This window comes from Pipistrellus kuhlii, unplaced genomic scaffold, assembly GCF_014108245.1.
Source record: "Pipistrellus kuhlii isolate mPipKuh1 unplaced genomic scaffold, mPipKuh1.p scaffold_m20_p_8, whole genome shotgun sequence".
NCBI lineage: Eukaryota > Metazoa > Chordata > Mammalia > Chiroptera > Vespertilionidae > Pipistrellus > Pipistrellus kuhlii.
In genome coordinates, this window is record NW_023425584.1 from 4,244,976 (window position 1) to 4,250,211 (window position 5,236).

The following is a 5,236-nucleotide window of genomic DNA, read 5'->3' on the forward strand; positions in this document are numbered from 1 at the left end:
CGTGTATTCCAGGAAAGCAGTCGCCTGTGTGCCCACAGTAGGTTCCCCCTGACGGCTCAGGGAGGTGGTGCCTGGCTCAGGCATTCGGGTGGGAGCCGGCCCTCGAACCCTGGGCTGTCTGACCCTAACACTTACTTCTGGTTGGCAGCAGTGCCTCGAACCTACTGTGAGCCAGAAACCAACGTTCTGGGCAGAGAACGCTTGTCTGCTTAAGAGACGGCTTTCGGAGTCTCTCTGCTTTCCTGGAGGGAGCTGGCCCGGACCACGGGAGTGACCAGCCTGCCCGAGGGCACCCGCCCGGAGGCAGGGCCGGGCGGAGAGCTGAGCATCCGGGGCCCGTCCCCGGCTCCCTGCTCCTCCCGGCAGCCGGCGGCTGGGAGGCCGCTCGGAGCCTGAGGAGGACGCGGCTGTCCACTGGATGTCATTCTTTCTCTACCGAAAGCTCCGGGCCTGCTCCGGGCAGAGAAGGGAGCTCCGCTTTCCTGGGCAGGGAACCGCCCGGGGGATGCTCAGGTGTGGACACCCTCTCCCGTGGCTCCATGGCAGGGCCTGGCGCCCGCTTCCTGCTGGTCTGAGGGGAGGTCTGTGGCTGAGCCCCCTCCCTGCTGGAGACCAGGCCCCTGCAGTCCTCCTGCACCCCTCGGCCCCCGCAGCCTCGGCCTAGCCTCTCCCTCTCCCCCGATCTCCAGGAAGCGTTCTCCAAGACGCCCCCTCCGCCGCCTGCCTCCCCGGCTCCGTGTCAGCGCAGAGTCACGCTCTGGGGCGCGTCTCAGCCCTTCTCCGGAGGGAGCGTGGGGCCGCGGGGGTGGTGGGAGCCCCTGTGGTCAGAGGCGGGGGGAGCTTGAGGGCTGCCTGGCTCTCCCTGACCAGAGTCCCCCATGGAGGGGTGCCGGGGGAGATGCCCAGACATTGTGGGGTGGCGGGGCCTGTGAACCCCCTGGCCGGGGCCCATTCCCCTCCCCACCTCCTCCCCCCCCCCCCCCCCGGGGTAGAGCGGCTTGGGGAAGTCCACCTCGATCAACACCCTCTTCAAATCCAGAATCAGCCGGAAGTCAGTGCCGCCGCCCAGCGAGAGGCTGGTGCTGGGAAGGGCGGGGTTGGGGCATCAGGTGAAGGGCGGGGGGAGGAGTGGGAGATGGCAGAGGCTGCCCCAGAGAGGAGCCTCCTGGAAGGAGAGGCCTGGGGTGCCTGCCATCATCCACCCCTTCACCCCCACACACACCAGGCATGTGGGGAGGCCAGGGGTCCTTTTGTCCTCTGGTCCATCGATTAGCAAATGACCTTGGGGAAGTCAGGTGGCCTGGCTAAGCTTTTGCTTCCACGTGTGGGAAATGAGAATGCCACCTGGGATGGATCGTAGACGAGGGAGAAAGCAAACAAGGCCGCTCTGGTGTTCGTCAAGTGAATGCTGTGAGATTTATCAAAATAATCCATCGATCATCCCAAGGGGCCCTGCGGAGAGCGGAGAAGACGCCCAGTGGGGCCCGTGGAGCTCCTTTGGCAATAACCATAGTTAGGGGTGAGTGGTGTCCCCTCTCCCCAATTCAAGCCTCACCCCCAGCATCTAAGAATGGGACTGTGTTTGGAGATGGAGTCTTTAAAGAGGTGGCTACGTTAAAATGGGTCCTTCATCCAAGGACCAGTGTCCTTATAAGAAAAGGAAATTGGGCCCTAACCGGTTTGGCTCGTAGGTAGAGCATCAGCCTGCAGACCAAAGGGTCCCAGGTTCGATTCCGATCAAGGGCATGTACCTTGGTTGCGAGCACATCCCCAGTAGGGAGTGTGCAAGAGGCAGCTGAATCAATGTTTCTCATCGATGTTTCTAATTCTCTATCCCTTTCCCTTCCTCTCTCTAAAAAAATAAAATAAAATATGTGTCTGCCCCCTGGTGGTCAGTGTGCATCACAGCAACTAGTTGTGCCACCGTTCGGTTGATTTGCCTACTAGGCTTTTATTATAGAGGATTCCTTGCAGGCATGTACGCAGTGAAGGCACCTTATGCTAGCTAGCTGCAGGCGTACATCTATGTCCCAGGTTAATTCAGTGAGTCAAGGTCAGCATCGAGGACGCTCTCTGATCCTGCCGCCCTCCGTGTATGCCTTTAGGAACCCATCCTTGTCACCTCACAGCCTAAGGTGGCTGCCAGAGCTCCGGGCTTCCCCCCTTCACCGTGGCCAAGGCGGGGAGTAGGGAGGGGCTTTCCACTCCTCAGGCCGGTTAGCCGGGGTCTCTGACCAGAGTAGGTCACGTGATCAGCCTTCCCTCCAAGGGATGGGAAAGTGAGTCTTGAATAAAACCCAGGGGGCTGCCGAAACAGGTGTGGCTCAGTGGATTGAGCGTCAGCCTGAGGACCGAAAGGTCCCGGGTTCGATTCCGGTCAGGGGCATGTATCGATACCTTGGTTGCGGGCACATCCCTGGTGGGGGGTGTGCAGGAGGTGGCTGGTTGATGTCTCTCTCTCATCGATGTTTCTGACATCCTATCCCTCTACCTTTCTCTCTGTAAAAAAATTAATAAAATATATATATTTTTAAAAAACAACCCCCCCCAGGGGGCTGGGGGCACCCCGGCTTTCTTCGGTCGATCTTGTGGGCGCCTGCTATCAGATGGGGAGCGTGGCTGTTGGGGGTGGGGAGCAGCTAGGGGTGCAGGCTGCTCCTGCCCCGTCTTCTCTCCCGGGGCTCACATTGCAGAAGGGAGGCAGGACGTCCGATCCGGCCCCAGGGCCGTCCTGGCGGCTTCTGATGGGAGCGGAGGGCACCCCTGGGGAGCGGGCCGCTCCGCGCGGAGGTGGAGGGAGAGGCCGGGCGCCCGGGGCAGCCGGCGTGCGTCCTGGCCTCTCCGTGGCCCCGGGCCCCGCAGGCGGGCTCAGCAGGTGTTTGCTGAGAGCGAAGGGAACCCCTGTGGGGACCGACGGAACCGCAGCTGCTGGGCTCAGCGCCCCGTCACCCAGCGTCCTCCATCCCCGCGGCGACCGGCACATTCCTGCTGGAGCCCGGTTCCAGGACAAATGTTGTCTCTGCCGAGGTCTGAACATGCCTTCTGTTGTCGGAAAATGAGAACTATGCAACCCCGACGTGTTTCTCCTTCTGCCGCGCCTGCCAGGAGCCGGCGCCAAATGTGTGGCCCAAGTGCTGGGCCCGTGCTCCCTGGTTTCTCCGGTGCCTCTCCGGCCGTCCTCCAGGGGGCGCCGTTCAGGCTCACCTGCCCCCGTGGGCACCTCTGGGCACCTCCAGGCCCAGCGTCCTGGGCAGGGGGTGAATCGGAGAGACACTCACCTGGGGGAGCCCAAAGCCGTCCGACCCGTCCAGGTGTCTCCTGAGGCTCCGCCCGCCTGGTCTCAGAGACAAGACGGGGGAGCCAGCCAGCGCCCTGGCTATCGGAGGACCCCGGAATCACAGTCCACCGCACTTTCCCACGTCACGTTGTGTCTGGGCTGCTCGGGGCCACGCCCTTCCTGGGTTTCACGGCCCCGCCGTCCGGCCTGGGGAGGAGGCGTGTTTGCTTTGCGCAGGGAAAACAGGGACGGGCGGACCTGGTTAGCAATCGGGTGACTTATCCGACGGACGTCCTCTGGGTTTTCCTGGCCGTCTGCATTGAGCTTCGTCTGGATGGAGCAGGAGGGAGGGGCGGGAGGACAAGGGCTTGGGGAAGGAAGGGGCAGGTTGGCTCAGCGGTGAACCCCACCCCGGGACAGGTGCGGCTGGCGCAGGTTGGAGGATCTTCCTCCGTGGGCACACACTCGCTCGCTCGCTTCCTCCCTCTCTTCTGCATCCGGAGCTTTGAAGTTCAGAAGCCCTTCTCTGCCCGGGGACTCGGCATGCCCAGTGAGTCCCGGGACCCGGGGACCCGCAGGGACGCACAGGAGCAGGCACCTGCCTGTCCTCCGAGGAGGCCCGGGCTCCACAGGGTTCCCGGGGGGTGTGCCGCGCCACAGGGCAGCAGTCAGCACGCATGAGGCGTCTTCCAGGTGCCAGGCGCTGCCCCGAGCGCTCCCAACCTCTGAAGCTGTTTGTTTGTGTCCGCCATCCCCGGAGCGAGGGCCTGGCAAAGGGAAGGCACAGAGATGGGACTTACCTGCAGTCGCTCAGCAGAGGGGTCTGTCTCCGGCTCGGCGTTGGGAATGAGGTGGGTCTGCCTCAAAAGGGAGTGTCCCAGAGAGGGATGTGTAAAGCCTGGGTTCTGGGGAGGAAGGAGGGAAGTTTCTGAAGGAGAAGAGGCACCCCCAGGCCCCGAGGATGAGGGTGCCTGCCCCCGTGGGTGTGCCCAGAGAGGGGGAGTGAGGGAGAGGCTCTGTGTGGGAGGGACGAGGTGGTCTGGTTTTAAATGAAGAAGGAGCTCGCGGGGAGCTGAGTGGAGAATGGGATGGGGTTAGAGCCGTGGTAAGCAAACTCATTCGTCCACGGAGCCAAATATCGACAGTGCAACGATGGACATTTCTTTGGAGAGCCACGTTTTTTAAACTTAATCGTCTTCTAACGCCACTTCTTCGACATCGACTCGTCCAGGCCGTGGTCTTTTGTGGAAGAGCCACACTCGAGGGGCCAAAGAGCCACATGTGGCTTGCAAGCCACAGTATGCCGACCACGGGGTCAGAGCAAGCAGGATGGATGCCTGCTGTTCCACCTGCTGGCCCTGACCCTCCCCGGGACGGCCACCCACCCTTGCTCTCAGGCCATGCGGTTTGGGGGGCTCCAGCCTGACCCCAGAGGTGGGCGCATGACTCGGGGTCTGGCCCACGGGGATTGGCTGAGGACTGCACACGTGACCCGTCAGGCCAGTGAAACTTCGTCCTGGGGTTCTTGTTAGCTTTGGAGGGAAAAGACTTTTTTCTGCTGAGGTTGCTGAGCTGAGCGGCAGGGCCGCTGTCACTGTGTGAGACCAGAGTCTGCCCGAAGGGGAGCCGTGCTGCTTTGCCAAGGCAGCCATCGCAGAGCCCTGCAGCCTGGGGCCTGCACCAGCCGGCCTTCGTTTCCTCCCAGTTCTGGAGGCTGGAGGTCTGAGGTCAAGGTCAAGAAGGTCGGTTTCCTCGGAGGCCTCTGTCCTGGGCTCAGGGACGGCTGTCTTCTTCCGGATTCTCCACAGGGCCGTCCCTCTGTCTGTGTTCTCTCCTCTTGTAAGGACACCAGTCACCTTGGACGAGGGCCCACCGTGTGAGCTCATTGTGCCTTAACTTCCCGTTTGAAGACTCTGTCACCAAGTACTTTCCGAGGTACCGGGGGTGAGGACTTCACCC